This window comes from Gopherus flavomarginatus, chromosome 24 (genome assembly GCF_025201925.1).
Source record: "Gopherus flavomarginatus isolate rGopFla2 chromosome 24, rGopFla2.mat.asm, whole genome shotgun sequence".
NCBI classification, from domain to species: Eukaryota; Metazoa; Chordata; order Testudines; family Testudinidae; genus Gopherus; species Gopherus flavomarginatus.
In genome coordinates this window covers 5,685,506-5,705,870 of record NC_066640.1, presented here as the reverse complement: position 1 = coordinate 5,705,870, position 20,365 = coordinate 5,685,506, and the positions used below count along the sequence as shown (strand labels likewise).

Sequence of the window (20,365 nt, the reverse complement as noted above, 5' to 3'; positions counted from 1 at the left end):
ACGTTTTGCCTTCTATGAAGACTGAGCTCACTTCATAGCACTAACTGTCACTCAACAGGTTCTAGCAGGCAGACGGAATGCCACACTTCTGGCCTTTTGGTTTTCTCCTGAATGAATGTTCAGCTTTCAGCGTCTTACGAACCAAAATGTCTCGGCACAAGTGGTTGTTAACGAATTTCGAGCATGAAGGTTAGGAATGGGTACAAGTCCATCCACAGCGGATGGTGACAATGGTTCCAGGTGCTCCACAGAAATCTTTGTCACATCCAGGAGCTGATCCTTCATTAGGGTGCCAACCAAGAAGGGTTCTCACTCTGAGTGGGCGACACTCTCTTCACTCCCATGCTCTCATTATCTGAAGACTCAGACCTGTGACACAGCAGGGCTGTGAATGTTTTTCAAAGGGCAGTTTTATAATATCCACAAGCACCAGAGGAACATTAACTCCATATTAAGTAACTTAGCAGAGTATTTCCATCAAGCTGATGAAGCCCAAACATCATCTGCCAGCAGCTTTATCCACAGCGTGGAAATTCAGCTCTGGGCCTTCTTTATTTCCTTATGACTTGAATGGCTCCAGAAGACTTATTGTTTGATTGCTGAATGTAAAAAAAATAATCAAAGTTTCCTACCATCCCTACTCTAAAAATCTCAAAGTCTTCGTTCCAAAGACCTGTGTTGTTCTGTTGGCAGCCATCACTAATGCTAATATTGACCTTCCACTTGTTTTCTTCTCTGCCCCACATTCAGCAGAACATGGGACTGTCTACTTCCCCTTTTAAGAGCCATAGTTACCACCATACTGGATCATCCAACCCATGTGCAGCCTCCAGTAGCTGATGCTACAGAGGAAGCGGAGAATCTCTGTTGTGCACTAGCACACTGGAGAGAATTTTTTCCTAATCTGTTTTGTGCCGTCTGTCATGAGAGTCCAGGTTCCCCCCAAGATATCATCTTGTCACCGGATTTGAGGCAAATTCTTCTAATGAAAGAGATTTTCAGATCAGTTGATTTTACTACCCAGGTGAACTAGCCTCAAGACATCAAAACACATGTATTTCCTGGAAATTACAGTGCTGACATTGGATCTTAAGTGATTTAAGGTGTAGATTTTAGGTGTAACCAGGCCAATGGCAGCAAAGAAAATGGGTGTCAGCAGATACTTATGCCCAATGATTTCTTTGCAAAAGAGGAACCATTACTTTCCTTCACAATTTGAGACTACAAAAATCTCTGGACATTTAGGAATCTTACCAGACATGTAGCAACCTGCTTACCATGATCTTCACAGTGAAGGAAATCAATGGTGAAGTCTGCCTCAATTACAAAGATATGCCCCAGCAATGTCCACTCTTTTCTACAAATCTCTAAGGAAATCTGTACCCATCTTGTTCAGTGTGAAATTCTGAAAATGCTATAGGTAAGTCACTTCACATGAATCTTTCAGGTTAATGAAAAAAGCCATTTACCAAACTAGTTACCAGTGGAGCCTCATTTTGACATCTACCCACCTTTCTGTAAAATTACCTTCGCAATAGCAACAGGGAACAGCTGTCTCACTACTATTATTTGTGCCACATGCTCCATTTATAATGCATTTGTTCCCTGACACTGGACCTAACCATGTACCCAAAACCAAAGGCAGCATGCATGATTCTTAACCTCTCAGAAACCAGTGAAGTCCTGCCTCCTGTGAAAAACAGATATGTGGTTTGACCATGTGTGGTGGCAGCCTTTGAAGTGTCACCCAGCAGCTGATTTTGTAGTATAGACACGATGGATAATCTTAACTAGATACATGTGCTGCATTTAAGTTTTTCCCCGTCACTTCCCAGACAGTGGTAAGAAAATGTGAATCTAACCTTCATGAATAGGTCTCAGAGTAGGTCTGCAATTTAGCTGGCAATCCATTCCATGACTACACACTCCAGAGAGTGGGGATGGCTAGGTAGCTAGCGTCCGTTAGTCTGGGAGCTAGAGACAAAGAACCACAGTGGCGATCTGTGTCCAGCAGCCTCAAGAAAAAGTCGCCTTCGTATTTTCACCACAACTGAGCCCTGTCTCTTCTCTATGCCCGTGGATTCTATCAGGGATAGTTACTCACTCCCAACAGAAAGCACAGACATAAAACTTTTAATTCAATAAACTATTTATAAATTTGCAGTTTCGCTGAGTGCAATAGATCCAATTTGCAGACAGGATTCCAGAGTCACAAAGAACTTGTCTCCTCCACAGCTCCCAATGTTACCAAGCTAGCCCAACCAACCCTACCTCCTGTGACAGAGAAGGAAAGACAGATTATTATTAGCAGTATTACCACAACTCCTGGGAGCCACAGCCATGGATGAGGGTCCCATTGTGCTAGGAGTGGATGGTTACCATTTAGCAAGGCCAACCCAATGCTACCTAGTCGGCGTTTCATTATACAATAATATTTAGTAGTGCCCATTGGTTCTGAGCAGGACACTGTTTTAGGTACTGATTACCCCATTACTACAGTACCTGAGGACTCACAATCTCTAATGTATTTATCCTCTGACACCTCACTGTAGCAGGACTGGACTATTACCCCATTTACAGACGAGAACTGAGCAGCGGTGTGCAGGATCAACTGAACCCTTGGGACGATTCCATCTGGCCCCTGAACAAAATGGCATCCTCTGCACACAGTGTGACCTTGCATGCGCCATATGTGCAAGGTCAGGCAGCGTGGAAGATGCCTGGCTAAAAATGTCAGAGCCTGCCACTGGAAGTGAGGCGCGGAGAAATAATGTGACTTGCCAAAGATCACACAAGAATTCTGTGTCAGATTAGGGAATTGAACCCACGTATACAAGTCCTGGGCTAGTGCCCTAACCACTGGACCACCCTTCATTAACAGGCACTGTACAGACAGAGGTATGTACTGTCCCTGCCACAAGACACATGAGTTTTGTTTATCAGATACTTTAGGTAAACCTAGCAGGCAGGAGTGGGAGACTAGCAAAGATGGCTTAAAGGATAGGATGCTAACTAAAACTCACAAGACCTAGGTTTGGTTCCCAGCTCTGACAGACTTCTTAAGGACTTTGGATAAGTCACTTAGTTCATCTCGTGCCTCAGTTCCCCCATCTATAAAATGGGGTAAAGCTTCCCTGCCTCCCAGGATTTTGCAAGGATAAATCCTTTAGTGATGGCATGGTGCTCAGATATTACAAGGAGCAAATAAATATCTAGATAGACTGACCGGCTAGACAGATGCTGTAACACAGCCTTGTGTTCACTGATCAATCCTAGCCATGGAAACTAGCAAGATCACTGTTGGTGGACAGCACAGGTCATGGGTAGAGAGAAGGCTACAGAATGTGATTAGGCCCAGGTCCAGTAAACAGATTTCTTGGCAGCTGCTATAGGAGGACATTGCCTCTGTTAGCCTGGTTGGAAAGAGAGATACTGATTGTCCATAAACGCAACCCCTCAGATTGTTTTCATTGATCTGCTGAGTCACACTCAAATATATGTGACATTTTTGACGATACTTTGGGGGCATGGGAATGGAGAGGTAGCACACAGACTAAGATCAAAGCAACCTCCCTACTTTGCTATGACAACAGGAAGCTTTTGGGGGCAAAGTCAAAAACCTGCCAAAATATGACCCCTGTTTCCATCTCTCCACTCATTCCTAAAAAGAATGTAACAAGAATAAAACCCAATGCAAGCCACAAAATAAGAGAAGCAACATCACTCAAGTCACACCTCAAAAGAAACTGCTCTACAGTAAATAATTTCCCCTGTTAAGTTAGCCATGCAAAATGGCTATTATTTCCTAATCCATTTTGATGCAAGGATAAATAAAGCAGAGGCATCTATTTTACACAGAAAAATATCAGACTGATTTTTTTTTTTAAGACATTGCTACTTTTGCAAACTAATTACAGGGCTTATCAAATCCCAAGACTCTTTTACTCCATACAGGAATGGTTATTAGATCATAACTAGACAAGATGATGAGCTGGAATAGTCCCTCTAGACAAAAAGCAGAGGGATGGGGTGGGGGGAATACAGGTCTAGCTAAGTGAGTGCAACTCCACTGACTTAAGTTGCATCCAGCTACACATCAGATCTGAATCTGGACCAAGTCTTGCTTGCATCTCAAGAACTCTGCCTATTCAGGGCCTGGTATTGGAAAGTACTGAGCACGGATCAGGTCGTTTTAAAGGGATGCTTCTATCTGAAACACACTGAATATAAACTTTGGCAAGTTATTTATGGACTTGTAAGTCTACACTGCCACAAAAGGCAGCCTTCCCACACCATCTCAGTGGAGGCCTCCTGCCCTCATTTAGAGTGATTCTCTTTCAGACATACTGGCAAACACTAAACCTTGCTTCAACCTGTTACACAAGGCCTGATTTTTAAATCTCTCTGTTCTGGTGGTCAGTGCCGGGGGCGGGGGGGGGGGAGCAGTCTGCGTGTGGCATTGTGGATGGGAAATGTTGCTGGCAGGCAAACTTATATACTCCTTATAGTTCGCATCCAGAAATCCATCCACTTGTTGTATGGAGGGAAGACAAATGGATAAGTTAATGCAATAATTTCCAAATATACCCGTGAAAAAGATTTATTCCTTTATAGTTTGCATGCAGCTTGGGCAGCAGCATACTTACCTCCAATTTGTTTATAATTTATTACTTTCATGAGAACCTGAAAGGTTTAACAATTTAATTTTCATTTTAAAATGACACACAATATGGCAGGCCCCCAATTTGTTCAGACTGTGCAACCCTTCATAAAAGCAAGACCCTTTTCCTCCAAGTCCACCATCTCTACTGAACAGCTTGACGCTCCATAGATTCTATTCTACAAGCAACCAGGCAGGTATCAAAGACCACTGGTGAGCTCTACATCACACTTTTAAAACCACTGTGTTAAGATATTGGGGTTCCCTTTTTAAAGTCTTCTCTCTTGGCTGCTTAGGAAACATTTAAAAGTTCATCCTCTTTTGGGTGGGGCCTTTATTCTTCCTATATCTCAAACTGGTTCATTCTGATTCACTAGCTTTTTATTTTAACCAAGATCTTTCCCCATCTGTCTCCCCCAATTAAACACTTTCCGATCTCTCTGGGGGAGCAAAAAAAAAAAAACCCCCACCCAACACCCAGCATCAACCCACAGAGCCCTGCTTCACAACACCGCGGGGCAAAATATGGTCGGTGTGGGGCAGTATGTGCGGGGAGGAGTAAAAAGCAAAAAAAACCAACCAAACCAAAACCACCCAGGCAACTTAGTGAGGCTCACAAAACAGGCACAAAACAGCAGCAGCTGGGCCTAAAAATTAACACGAGTGAAAGACAGTCCCAGGAAGGATTTTTTTTTTAAAAAAAAGCTACAAAATAGCCATTGCACATAATTATTATAGCAACCCCCCCCCTCCCTAACATCTGTTTCTCTCTCTCACACACACACACGTTGGTGGGTTGCTTTTTCCCCAGTTCTTCGAGGGTACAATCCCACCCCCCCACCCCCACTTTCCCAGCCCCCCTCCCTTGTCACGGGGCACACGACCCCTCCCCCCACAGTGGGGAGCCCCGCTCCGAAGTGCCGGCTGCCCACAATACCCCCCCCCGCCCGCCTGCCGCACAGCGCTTCACCCCCACAGAAAAGGGCCGCCTGAGGGGGCGGCTCGGGGAGCAGCAACAGGGCAGCCCCAGGCGCCCCCGCTGCCGGCGCCCCGGGACGCCCGCGCGCGCGGGGCATTTACCTCCTCGGGGCCCCTCAGAGGCGGGGGCCGGCCCCCCGGCCCCCCGCCAGCCGCTCCATTGTGGGCTGCCTCCCGCGGCCGTTGTCTCTTTAAGCCTCTTCTCTCCCTTCCCCCCCTCACACACTCCACGGGCAGCGGGCACACCGCGACGCCCCTACTCCAGCGGCGTAGGGCTCAGCGGCGGCCTATGGCGCGCGCGCCCCGCCGGCGGCGCAGAAGCCCTCCCTGAATAGGAAGCCCCGGATTTGCAGGGGCTGGGCGCAAGCGCAGTGGAAGGGGAGGGCGGCGGCGGAGCGCCGCTGGCGTAACGCGCGTTGGAGAATACAGTCGGTTGCTGAGAAGGGCGGGGGAGGGGCTTTGCGACAGTGGCGGCGCGCTTTGCGGCTTGCCCTGCTCCCCGCCCCTTGAGCCCGCCCCCTTGTAGCTCTTTTTCTCTCTCCCGCGTGGGGCGCGCGCGTGCTCAGTGTTGTCCCGCCAGCACCCGCGTGGGGCACAGGCTCCCCACAGGGCAGCCCCCTCTTCTGCCCTCCCCCAGGGCACAGTCATCCTAGCACCCACATACAGGGCAGCCCCCCCTCACCAGGCTCCCCCCATTTACTCACCCCTATAACCCTCCCCACAGTGCATGCACCCCACTGTCACCTTAGCACCTACGTACAGGGCAGTCACCTTCTCATGGCACTCCCCAAAGCCTCCCCACAGTGCACTCACTGCTGCAGAGTTGTCCCCTAGGGTGACAAGACAGCAAGTGTGAAAAATCAGGATGGGGGGGGGGGGCGGTAATAGGCGCCTGTGTAAGAAAAAGACCCAAAAATCGGGACTGTCCCTATAAAGTCAGGACATCTGGTCACCCTAGTCGTCCCCCGCCAGGGGCCTGGCATGAGTGGTGCTGGTTCCAATGGGGCTGCCCAGGCTGAGCCAGAGCCTTCACCCCACCAGTTTGTCTCTGCCCCCATAATCCCAGTCTGCCTATCCATCCCACCATCAATCACCATATGAACTCTGTGCTAGTCATTTCTCTCTCTTAGGAAGGTGTAAAGCACTTGCCAAAGTGTCTAGGTGTCTGTGTACGGCAGTAGTGAAATACAAGAACCCACAAAATCTCTGGGCTCAGTAATTGTTTCCCAACCTGCTGTCCCTTTCCCCTGTTGTTATAATAACCAACCCCACAGATTAAATTATCACTAGTGATGTTTATGTAAGGTGGCCATTTTTATTATTATAGTATTGCCAACTCCAAGTATTCAAAAATCATGATTTAGGCTCCCAAAAGTCATGCGATTGGCTTAAAAATCAGGAGATATTAATGAACAATAAATGGTGGGTTCTTTTTATTTGCCTTTGGGTTTTTGAGCCATTAGGATTTACATTTGCAAGCTTTCTCAGGAACCATGAGGGCTAGAAGCTTACTTTATTTAAAAAATAGAAGCTGGGATGCTCACATAATAACATGACTTTGGGATCTGGGGCTTTAAGAAAAATACCAGGTATCACAACATTGTGAGATTCTGTAGAGCAGAGTTTCCCAAACTTGGGATGCCACTTGTGTAGGAAAAGCCCCTGGCGGGCCGGGCCGATTTGTTTACCTGCTGCGTCCGCAGGTTCGGATGATCACGGCTCCCAGTGGCCGCGGTTCGCCACTCCAGGCCAATAGGAGCTGCTGAAAGCAGTGCGCCGCGAACCATGGCCACTGGGAGCCACAATTGGCCAGACCTGCGGACGCAGCAGGTAAACAAACCGGCCCGGCCTGCCAGGGGCTTTCCCTACACAAGCAGCGTCTCAAGTTTGGGAAACACTGCTGTAGAGTGCTATAAGTGTGCCAGGGATTTCTCAGGAGAAGCAGAAAAGACAGGTCTTTAAAAATTTTACCATCAAAGGCCTGATCCTAACTTCAGTAGGGCTCCATGCAGATGCACTGGTACACCCATGTGGATCAGTCTGCAGGATGGTGGATTTGGGAGAGGCAGCGTGGTCTAGACTCTAGTGGATACTGGGTACTGGAGTGGAATTGCAGTGGAGTGAAACCTGAGTTTTGCCAGTGAATTGCTGTTACTCCTTCTGGTCTCTGTGCCTGTGTTTTCCTTCCTTTCCTAATCTAGTTTTTTCAAGATTATAAACTTTTCAGGGAAAGGATTGTCTCTCACTATGTGTTTGTACAGCCCCAACCACAATGGTGCTGCAATCTTGATTAGGGTCTCCAAGCATCAGCGCAACACATATTTATAATAGCATACACCAAAAGTATGGAATAAGAGGAGGAGATGGATTCCAGAAAGAAGAGTGAGGAGTCCTTGTGGCACCTTAGAGACTAATAAAATTTATTTGGGCATAAGCTTTCACCAGAGTGAGCAGTTACTCTTCATAGTGTTTTAATGGTTTCAAATACTCTAGGTTTCATTTCTGTTGTCTAGTGTTTTGTCCCGTGACCCTTCTGCAATAAAGAGCTTTTTAAAAGCATTAAATCAAATAAAAAACAAGTTGGCAAGCAGGCCTCATGCAGAGGATCACAAGCTGTGCTACAAATGCAGATTTCATAGTGGAACTTCAAACCAAGTGGGAAAAAATATAAACAAGAAAACACAGTGGGGGAAAAAACTTTGTCCTGGTTGTTTTCATGCAGTTATCTTTTATATCTGTATGCTTTTGGGGTCAGATTTTGTATATTGTATTTGTTTTACAATGTGCCATATATATGTTTATGGCACCATATTAACAACAATTAATAATAAATTGTTTCGGGCTCAGTAAAAATTAAAAAAGCGGAATAAAAGTTGTTGTCTTCTCTGAGCAAACCATTTGCTGACTGTTTTAACCCTCATGGAAGAGTCCTGTGGAATGTAATGGATTGATAGAATCCTACAGACATTAATCTAAAACCCTACAGAACTTAACCCTGACCTTATAGAATTGTATAGCAGAGATGGCATTTCCTATCATATTCTATAGGATGACCCAAAAAAATCTATAGGAAAGTGATAATTTCCTATGAAATGCCATTGAATTTTTCCAAGAGGAAGGCAGCAACTTAAGTGAGATGGTTGGGCTGTGAGCTGCGAGTGGCTTAGAAGTGGCCTTTTCCAAAGCACTTAGCTTAACTCTGCATTGGCTTAACTCTGCCCTCACTACAGTCAATGGTCACTTTACCAGAGACTTCAAAGAGAGCAGAGCTAGGCCACTGCAGAGCACTTTGAAAAAGGCCACCTTAAATTAAAATGTACTACCTTTAGGGCCTGATCCTGCATGCCACGTTCTCCCGTCTGAGTCCATGGGGCAAAGCATGTCATGCCCATTGAAATCAATGGGCATCTGACGCCTAAATACCTTTGAGTATCTGGGCCAGAGGAACTACTAAACTGTATCAGACCAATGGTCCATCTACTTCAGCATCCCAGACACAGAGAGTGGCCAGCACCAGCTGCTTCAGAGGAAAGAGGCAGAAGTCTACAGCAATGGGGTCATCTGACCCATGGGAAGTTCCTTCCTGACCACCACAGTTAGAGGTCATTTTATGCCCTAAAGCCAGAGGGTTTATCTCCGTCCCAGACTCCTATTTTATAGTCCTTGCAGTTGTCACTTTGAAAGTTCTCACAATCTATGTAAACATCTAATCTGGTTTTGAATTCTGTTATGCTCTTGTGGAAATGAGTTCCAAAGACTAACTTCTTTTCTATTTCCTTTTGGCAGTTTTAAGTAGAGTGTTCCATGGTGGATGGAGTGGGCAGTCAGAGCACAACCCTTGTAAATGTTTAGTAATTAACCTAATAGGCAATTGAGGTTAATCTGGAAAGGACAGTTTAAAACTGAGTTAAAAAACAACTAGAGGGCACCCGTACACATTTATTTACATACCCAGTGACACAGCTGAGAAATACATTCTGGATCTATTAACTAGGCTCAGTTATGTTCAATGACCTTAGCCCTTCTGAATCAATGGAAACCTGAGCAGGTTGCAGTAAAATAGGCTATACGAATAAGAATTAGACCTGGGTTTTTTGAGCTGGCGGGTTCAGGACTTTGTTGTGTTTTTGTTTAACAAAGCCCTTGTGCCTGTCGGTTACATGGTAGCAACAAAACCTCAGATGAAACCCAACAAAAGCTTCAGAGAAATCAAATGAACCTTCAATCAGGGAACAAAATCAAATGGATCCTTAAGCTATTTTCATCACACCATGAATATGCAACACACTTAACAGACCAGAGGCAGAGAGAAGGATGCTGCTGCCTAGCTCTGGCCCCAGAATGTCGGTATATGAGTGATGCAAATGGCTCACAAAGGGCCAGGAGAGACTACCCTCAGTACACATGTTCCAGAGGGCTGCTCCTCACTTGCAAGTCTCAGGGCAGGTCTGCACTTAAAATGTTGCAGCTGCACTGATTTTTCACACTCCTGAGCAACGTAGTTATATACCAATGTACGTTTCTAGTGTAGACCTGGCCTGCATAGAGGCTGTGTTCTGGGTAGGGCCAGGGATGGGAGAGGTGGAGCCAGGGATGGAGGAGTATGGCCATAGTGCATCTGCTACCACCAGACAGGCTTGCACCATGAGCCATAGGAGCCCTCGTAGGGTGATGTAACTTAGAGCAACCCCATCTCAGTCTGCCTAAGTTAAAGGGGGTGTCAAGGAGGAGTGATCTGAGACAGGGGAAACATGCCATACAGTGAGAGACTTAAGCAGCTCAGTCTACTGAATTTAGCCAAGACACAGTTGGGAGACGACTTGATCACAGCGTACAAGCACCCACATGGCGAGGAGATTTCTCAGAGAAGATGGCTCTTTGATCTAGTTGAAAAAGGCAGGACACGATCCAGCAGCTGAACGCTAAAGCAAGATGAATTCTGACTAGAAGTAAGATGCAGCAAGTGTTTAACCCGGAGGAAAATTAACCATTGGAAGGACTTACCCAAGACTGGGGTGGCGTCTCCATTTCTTGTAGTCTTTACATCAAGACTGGGTGTCTTGCTAAGCGATCTGTGTTAGCTCAAATAGAGTGATGGGCGTGAGGCAGGAATCACTGAGTGAGGGTCTCAGGCCTGTGCTATGCAGGAGACCCAACTAAATGATCGTAATGGTCTCTTCTGCTTTCAGGTCTATGACTTTAGAAATGTCCGCTTTTGAAGCAGACCAGAATCAGGAGGGCAGAACAGCGGTGTAGAGCCGTCCTTTCCCTCCTTCCTGGACTGCACCTTCTGGAGATTTAACACAGAATCTCAGCCACAGTCTCTGCCCCAAAGAGTTTACAATTGAAGGGTATGTCAGCGTTGGAGCTGGAGCTGTAATTTCCAGCTCGGGCAGACATACCTGCCCAAGTTTTGATTGAGCTGGTGTACAAGCAGCAGGAGAGGCTACTTGCACGCCTAGGGTCTTGGAGGGGACTGTACTCAGGGCAGGTAGCCTGTGCCACCACCCACACTGCCGTGGCGACACTTCTATTTTTAGAGGGCTAGCTTGATCAAACCTGGCACATGTCAGTCTACCTGAGCTGGAACTGACACCTCAGATCAGGTATAAACATACCCTAAAAGTTTGATACAATGGCCATTGAAGCTAATAGGAGACTTTCCACGGGACCTGGATCAGGCTCTGAAGCCCCGATTCTGCAGACACTTGAGTGAATATGTCACATGACTCCCACAAGGAATCCCTTTGATTTCGATGGGGCTAATCCTGGCCAGGCCATTGTGTTTCTGCAGGGTCTGGGCCTATGTTAGGGTTAGAGCTGAGCAAATAATTGACCACAAATCATTGAAGTGCCAATTTTTTCCTGTTTGCAGCTCCCACTTTTCTGGAATGTATTCATCGGTCCCAGTTACTCACCAGGTCATTTACATGAATAATACTGGGTCCAGGCATCGTTGCCAAGTTGCTTGTGCCAAACATCTGACATCTGGAATTCAGACTTTGGGAGGCGTCAGTTAGTTTTGCTGGGACACTGATGACCCACCTTGTGTCCTGTTTCCTGACTGGTTGAGCAAAACTCTTAGATTCAGGTTTCCTGGGTGAATTTTCACACTATACGTTAAAAACTCATTTTCTGTGATGACTGGCTCAAACTTAGATTTCCATTTCTACGAGTGAATGCCTTCATTTGAATATTTGTGGGCAGAATAAAAGGCTGGATTGGTGACTGAAACACTGGATTAGGGTTCGTGAGATCCACTTTCAGTTCCCAGCTCTGCCATGGACTCCTCGTCTGAACCTGGACAAACCACTAACCTCCCTGTCCCTCAGCTCCCCATCTGCAATATGGGGGTGATAGTATTTCCTTGTCTCTATGGATTATAAGATCTTTGGAGCAGTGGCTTTCCGAAAGGAGATGTACAATGCCCAGGATAATGAGGCCCTCATCTCAGCTGGAGTGTCTAGGCACTGCCGTAAAACAAATTATCATCATTAATGATGACTGTTGTATTACTTATGACACTGAGAGAAGTCACTATGAAAGTTGCTGTGGCAAAATTCAGGCATATGCAACGGACATTGAAAGTCACATGGGTTGAAGCAGGCACAACATTGACATGATGTAGGGTAACAGAATACAGGGAAAAGGGGTCATAGTTGGCAGATCTTCGCAATCAGCTGGAGCCTGTCCCACCGTACTGAGAATGGCACTTTCCTGATCACTTGAGCTGACACCTGCACAGAGCTAAGATTAGAAGCTTCAGAAAGCAGCCAGGGAGTTTCACTCCCATCTGTGTTCTGGTTATTGAGCAGAGAAATCCAGAAGATACGTTCTGTGCTTAAAGCTCATCTGTCTTTCCCTCCCAACCACGCTGCAGCCCTAGCTGGCATGCATGGACGCTGCCTTCCTGGGGACAGCCCCAGCTTTAAGGCAGCTGTTGTTCAATGAACTGAGGACGGGGGGTTCCCTCGCAGCCCCAGATCTGGATGTGCAGCTGTCCCACATACTGAAGCAGCAGACACCGTGGGCGTTGCATTGTCCAGCATTGTCTAGATTACAACTGCGCAATTTAAATGCTGGAGGCTAGAGGCACATCCGCTGTGTTACTTTCAGGATTCTAACAGGCTTAGCTGCTATGTGCTGATTTAAAAGTGCAGTGGCCCTTTAAGAATGCTAACTCCTTCAGGTTGCAGTTTTAGGGGTCCTTTCTTCCCCTAACCCACACACGTTCCACCATTATATAGCTGCTACATTCCACTCCAGAGGTGGCTGCATTCTGTGGTAGCGGAAGTGATTTTTTGTGCATGCAAGACCCCGCTGCTTTTTGCCATAGAAGGGTTGACTTGAGTGGCCAACTCATGAGAGAAATGACGAATTTGTGGTTAAGGCACTGGCTGAGGATTCAGGATTTTGCATTCAGTTCCTGGCTCTGCCACGGACTCCATGTGTGACCTTGGGCACAGTCCCTTTGCTTGTTCTGTGCCTCAGTTTCCCCAGCTGTAAAATGGGAATCATGATCCTTCTGTCCCACATCCTTTGTCTATATAGGCTGTAAGCTCTTTGGGGCAGGGACTGCCACTTACTCTGTGCTTGTACAGCACCTAGCGTAGTGGGGGCCCCAGTCTTGATGCTATTGGAGTTTACCAATAAACAATCATTACAGCGCCCAGAAGGGCAGGATAATCGTGATTACCTCCATTTTACAGATGGGGAAGCTGAGGGCCAGAGAAATGAAGTGATTTGACTAGGATTACCTCATCAGGGCTTGGAGGAGTGGCCAACAGCCTATGCTTCCTTGCTGGAACCACTAGACCACACTGTTAGACTGTGGATCCTCCAATAACAGCCTACAGGCACAAGGCTCCCAACTCCCAGTGAACACCAATGGATGTTGGCACCTAACTCCCTTTGGCCCCTTTGAAAAGCCAACCCTTCATGGGCAGTGTTTCCAACTGTTTCATGAGTCTCATGATATTTGGTGTTTTTATTCAAGCACCAGTTCCTAGAGTCATGGGATTATGTCAGACTCTCACCTTCCATTTCAAATATTAAGTAAGTTTCTATCCCTTGTGGTTGAGGAGCAAAGCCTGAAAAGGTGACCCCTGAAAGGCTTAGAAACCAGACAGTGAATAAAAAAAGAGCCAAACATCTATTATTTGTTAAAATCTTGTGATTTTTTTAAGCTAATCTCATGATTTTGAACCAGTGACCTGATTTTTGAACATCTGGAGTTGGCAATATTGGTGTGCGCGTGCATTACTTGATAAGATTAAATAGTTCTACATCTGCTGCAGAGTCAGGGAACTCTTTAAGCACTGTGGGTTGGGAAAAAGGCAGCTTATTTCTGGCAGGGCCCATTTTCACGACCTCAGCAAAAATAACCAACCAACCAAAACAACCCCATTTGTTGACACAGTCTCTCCCCCTGCCCTTTGTCTGATAGAGGTGAAGTCAAAGGCAAAATGGGTTTGCAGAACAACAGGATCTTCCATCCTATTTAGGAACCCACAAAAGCCCTTACTCCTGGGATTTGTCAGTTCTCACGGTTCTTTACCATGGACCAGAATGACAGGGTTTTAAGCTGGGAGAGGATTTCTGCTGATGCAGCAAAATTCTTTACTGCTCGTGTGTGTGTGTGTAGGGGGGGGTGTTGGGTTTTTTTGTTTTGTTTGTATTTGTGATAATCTTATCACACAATCCCCAGACATCAGGCTGCTCCCTGCAACCAACGCAGCTTCAGTAGCACCAAAACAGGAGCTTGGAAAGAATGAATTAATCTGAGTTATATGAGCCTTTGGTCTCACAAGGGACACTGGCCCGGGTGGACTTTGCAACTGAGATGTAAAGTCCACAAGTTTCTAGTCATTAAAGATCCCATAGGGTCCTGATGCCAAGCTGGGGGCCTCAACTCCCTTTCCTGCAGAATGAGAAGGATGCTGTGCTAGGATCCTCTTAAGGATCCATCTTTGGGCATGGGTAACAGTGCTGCCCCCAACCCTCACTGATCTTCCACAAAGCCACAAGAGACCAAAGCCATCCCCACCCCACATCCTGCACCTCCATCCAGTGGTAAAAGTAACTTACTTACAGGACTTACCGGTACTGCTGGAGTCCTGAGGGGGGCGTGGCCTTACCTGGAAGAGGTGGGGCCTCTCAAGATTTAAAGGCCCTGGGGCACCAGCTGTGGCTGAGAGACCCAGAGCCTTTAAATCAACCAGGGGCTCCCAGCTGAAAAGGTGGTTGGGACTCCCCCGGGGCTCAGGGGCAAATTAAAGGGCCTGGGGCTCCGGCCGCCAAGGGGAACCCCGAGCTTTGTGGGGCTCGGGCAGGGATTTAAAGGGCCCAGAGCTCCTGCTGCTGAGGGGAGCCCCGAGCCCTTTAAATCCTGGCCCCAGCCCAGCCGCCAGAGCCATGGCCGAGATTCAAAGGGCTCTGGGCTGCCTGCAGCCGCGGGGAACTCTGAGCCCTTTAAATCCCGGCCCCAGCCCTGCCACCAGACTATGGCCAGGATTCAAAGGGCTCTGGGCTGCCCGCAGCTGCGGGGAGCTCTGAGCCCTTTAAATCCCGGTCCCAGCCCAGCCGCCGGAGCCGTGGCCGGGATTCAAAGGGCTCTGGGCTGCCCGCAGCCGCGGGGAGCTCTGAGCCCTTTAAATCCTGGCCCCAGCCCAGCTGCCAGACCTGTGGCCAGGATTCAAAGGGCTCTGGGCTGCCTGCAGCCACGGGGAGCTCTGAGCCCTTTAAATCCCGGTCCCAGCCCAGCCGCCAGAGCTGCGGCTGGGATTCAAAGGGCTCTGGGCTGCCCACAGCCGCAGGCAGCCCAGAGCCCTTTCAGTCCCTGCCGTGGAAGCCAGTGCAGTCCAGCACGGCGTACTGGCTCTTGCCGGTACGCCGTATCGGACCAGACTGGCTAACTTTCACCTCTGCCTCCATCCCAGCCCAATCCTTCCTCAGCTATGGAGCAGTGAACCCAGAGGCTCTCCACAGGGTCTGGACTGGTGCTGTGCAGGCAGGTGACCCATCCCTCCTAAGACAGGGTGGTCAATGCTGAGGAAATAAGTGTGCTGACACCCATCTCAGTTTTGACCAGGCATTGAACAGAGGATCTATCTTGGGGCAATGGGTAGAGGTGCAGTCATAGCACTGTACACACCCAGTCGTAGAGCTGGGTGGGAATTCTTTGATTAAAGGTTTTTTTTTTTTAGCAAATGCCAAATTCATGGGGCTGTGTCAGTTTCAACAACACTTTCATTGGGAAAGTCCGGGAAGGAATTTCTGGTCAAAACCAGTTTTTGGTATCAGCCTCTTCCTAGGGAGACAATACTGGTACAAAGTGGTCTGTAATTTAGCGGAGAAAGGCAGAACAGGAACCAGTGGCTGGAAGCTGACGCCAGACACATTCCAATTAGAAATTAGGCACAAATGTTTGACAGGGATCGTGATTAACCACTGGAGCAAACTACTAAGGGCAGTGGTGGACTGTCTGTCTTCAGCTCGAGACCAGCTGCCTTTTGGAAAGAGATTCTTTAGCCAAACACAAGTTATTAGGCTTAAAGGGGGCGAGGGAGTGAAATGTAATGGCCTGTGTTACACAGGTTAGACTAGATGCATCCCTTCACGCCTTAGACTCTGTTAATCTAAGAACTCCCCAGTTCACTGAATGGGAAGAGAAGCCATTTCCAGCTGCAAGTTAGTCGGAAGCTAGATTGAGTCAGCAGTGAGTAGGGCTGGAGCTGTTCACACCCTCCTACATCATATCACACATGCAGCACCCAGTCATGCACCCACACACACAGCACCCAGTCACACACACACAGCACCCCATAATGCACACACAGCACCCAGTCACACACACACACATGGCACCCCGTAATGCACACACAGCACCCAGTCATGCTCACACACACACAGACACACAGAGCACCCTGTAATGCACACACAGCACCCAGTCATGCACACACACACAGACACAGAGCACATAGTGGCGCACACACAGCACCGTCATGCTCACACACACACCACCCCGTCACATGCACACACACACACACACACAGAACACTCAGTCTCATGCTCATACACAGCACCCAGTCAAACATGCGCACACACTCACACATACAGAGCACCCAGTCGCACCGGCACCACCCAGTCTCACACACACACACAGCATCTAGACGTACACACGTCATGCGCATGCACACACAGAGCCCCCATCTCTCTGACTCACACCCCCCTACACTCAGTCACGTGCGTGCACACACACACAAAGCCCCAATATTTCTGACTCACTCTCTCTCTCTCTCTCTCTCTCACACACACACACACACACACACACCCCTTGTGTTTCCAGCAGCAGATCCTAGCACACCCCCCGCTTAGCCCTATGGAAGCAGAGCCAGCCCCTGGCGTTGCAAACTATTCCCACAATTTACAGCCTGTAGACAAATGTTGCTACCAATGACCCTTCCAGGCATCTTGCTTCAGCGCCGGGGCCTGGGGGTTTGTACCGCGGCCATTCCACAGCCCCCTGCAGTAATGCAGCACCGCGCTGGAGGAAAGCTAGAATGTCAGCTGAGCTGCACACAGGGAGCCAGCGGGATAGAGTGGCTTTGGGACCAGAAATAGCTGGGAGAGCTATGCCAGCCCCCTTTGTCTGGCGGGGAATCACCTTCACAACTGTACAACTTGAATGGGGTGGTGGGATATTTTTGGTAGGGAAAGGGAAGTGTCACAGTGACTGCCCTTAGGTCAAGGGGCTCAATGCTCTACCCTCCCCTTCCTACTGTCTTTTATTTATAAAGCTCTTTGCACTGGGAGGCGGTATGGCCTAGTGGATAGCGCTCTGGCCTGGGACTCTAGAGACCTTGTGCCCTAAGTCCCAGCTCTGATAGGTGACCTTGGGCAACTCCCCTCCCCTCTCCGAGCCTCTCTTTCCTCTCCTGCCCTTCAGTTGGCCTTTGTCTGTTCCAATTGTAAGTTCTGTGCCTCTGACTACGTGTCTGAACAGCATCTACTGTCACAGAGGAGCCTGCCTCCCCAGCCTCCCCACAGTGCATCACTCTTTTAGTAATGAACAACACCTGTGTATATAGTGGTTTTCACCTGTAGAGCTCAAAGCACTCTATCACTGTCCTCATTTGACAGTTGGGGAAACTGAGGCACAGAGCAGGGAAAGCAATTTGCCCAAGGGGATACAGTGAGTCAACAGCAGAGGGGAGAAATAGAACCCAGGTCTTGAGTCCCTGTCCTGTGCTTTAATCACTAGATCATGTTGGCCCAGGCCCAGTGCATACAGAGGTGGCAAAAGTCCCTTAGCTGCCAGGGAAGGACTTCCCTTGGAGCAGGTCCAGTGTAGGAGTGCCCTAGGCTGCCTGGCACAGTGCTCCTAACAAACACCAGCGCAATGGGAAGGTCAGGGTGGACATCCCAGAGGTGAAGCATGGAGTCTCAACTGAAGTCTGCCTCAAAGGTGCTGAGCACCTGCAGTTCCCACCAACCTTGGTAAGACCCAGGTCTGGAAACATTGTCCTCAGTCATCCCCTGCTGCCCATGGGCTTTGGAGCAGATTGGTGTGGGTATTGATCCGTTCTGGGGAGGGTGTTGTGGTGGAAATGAACCACCCAACACCTCTTTCGAGTGCCCATGAAAGCAGGATTAATACCATGGTGCAGTCCCCACTATGGCCAGCCGCCTTTGTGACCATGCAGATGAGCTGCAGCCGACAAGAGACAGAGGCTGGGGGAGTGTTTCCTGGGAGGGTGGCCAAGGTCCTTACTGATGTTGTCAGCAACGATCATCATCCATGTTAATAAGCAATCCCAAGGAGACGTGAGAGGAATGTCTCATTTCCAGGCAACGTGCTGAGCCTGCGCATGGTGCATAAAGGGTTCTGAGCCAGCAGAGCCAGTAGAAGAACCTGGGAAGGCAGTGGGTGTGTACGGATGTCCTGCTCCGAGGACAGTCAGCACTCCACTTCCCTTTGGGGATGGCTCATTGCAATCCCGGGGGGGTAGACACACCTGAGTTAGCTTTGATCTAGCTAGCTTGAAGTACGGGAGCAGTGAACCGCGAGCAGTGAGGGCTGGACAAGCTTTCCCAGAACTAGCAATTACTCCTAGGGTTGGACTTTGCTGCCACGGCTTCCCTGATCCAATACTCCGGCGAGCTAAATAAAGCTAGCTCGGGTACCTCTAAGCTAGCTGCAATCACACCCCGAAACTGCAATGTAGAGTCACTCTTTGCAACTGACCCAACATCACAAAGCAGCTTGGAGAGAAGAGCTAGGGCCAGGATACAGGTGCCCCGACCATCTGGGCCCCACTCGGAACGCTCCCACCTGACAGACAGTGGGGACATCTGCTGTGCCCTTGATGCCATAGGCAGCTGCGTGAGGAGGGCAAAGGGAGGGGAACTCTCAGGTGCCAGCTGCCCTCATCTGGCACGCAGGGCCTGATCCTCCTGGCCTTCTACACCTAAAATTCTCCTTGCAGCCAGTGGGAGTTGGAGGCAGAATCAGGCCCCAGATGTAGTGTGACCTGGGGCATTTATTGAAACTGTAGGTTCAGGCTTGCCAAAAATTAAAGGGACTGTGCATCTGTCCCCAATAAATATCCCAGTTAAGCAATCTAGCTAACCCTATAGACACCCTTTTGTCTGTCTATCTATCCATGCATCCCCATATTCACCATCTATCTGCTGCCACTCACAGTAGTTTCTTGGCATATTTATGCAATGTCCATAAACAACCAGAAACAATCTCAGAAGCAGGCGCTTTTCATGCATCTTTTTCTCTTCTTGGATCAGCTGCCCTTAGATCCCAAGGGCCCAAGCCCTGAGGCCCATCCTGAACAAGGCAAGTGTCCCAAGACAGTCAGGATCTATTCTAGGCTCTTACTTTTCCATTTGCTCTAGGCTTGGTTCGATGGGATGGAGTGGTGTCACTTTGCATTCTAGACTCTGGTTTCACAGCCCTCCCAGGAGTTTCCTTGTCTGGGCTCCGTTAAGCTGAAAATCCCCTAGACCCGAGTTCTCTGAAAAAGCCTCCCTGCCTCATTCATTATGAAGTGAGTTTGTTAGTGCCCCAGACACGAGCCCAGTGTTGTGATTGGCTGCCAGCATTGTCACACCATGGTCAGCGCAGGGAAGGAGTAAGAGGGGGCCCTGCTCTCAGAGCTGCACTGTGGAGATAGGGTTTATAGAGTGCTAGGGGCAGGGGGGATAATCAAGAGTCCACAACACAGAGGGATCATCGTGAATCTAGATGGCCCCTGGCCTAGGGCTGGGGTTTGCCCTCACAAGCCTCCCCTCACAAGCCCTTCTCTTTATTTTATTCATAAGTTCCATTTCACAATCACATTAAATCACTCCATGCTGTGACCATGCCAGGCACTTTAGGAAAGATGTGCATGGACTGGAGAGAGCCCAGAGGAGAGCAAGAAAAAATGATAAAAGGTTTCAAAAAGGTGAACTCCGAGGAACCGTTACAAAAACTGGGCCTGTTTAGTCTTGAGAAAAGCAGACTGGGGGTGGGAGGGCGGGGGAGGGCACCTGATAGTCTTCCAATATGTTAAGGGCAGTTGTAAAGAGGACAGGGGTCAATGCTTCTCCATGTCCATAGAAGGTAGGATAAGAAGTAAAGGGCTTATTCTGTAGCAAGGGGGATTTAGGTCAGATATTAGAAAAAAAATTCTTACCCTAGGGATAGTTAAACTCTGGAACAGGCTTCCAAGG

At 48.4% G+C, this 20,365-nt stretch overlaps 1 protein-coding gene across 3 annotated transcripts in view; it reads right to left on the bottom strand.

Annotated features, from left to right (window-relative positions):
• CSNK1G2 (casein kinase 1 gamma 2) overlaps positions 1-5,927 on the bottom strand; it is a 95,866-nt gene extending 89,939 nt beyond the window's left edge. For 2 of the 3 annotated variants that reach the window (XM_050933783.1, XM_050933784.1), the window contains exon 1: positions 5,741-5,927. The gene's annotated coding sequence lies outside the window, so the exon portion shown is untranslated. The remainder of the gene's footprint in view (positions 1-5,740) is intronic. The other variant, XM_050933785.1, reaches the window with a different exon arrangement.
• Between the last annotated feature and the right edge of the window lie 14,438 nt (positions 5,928-20,365).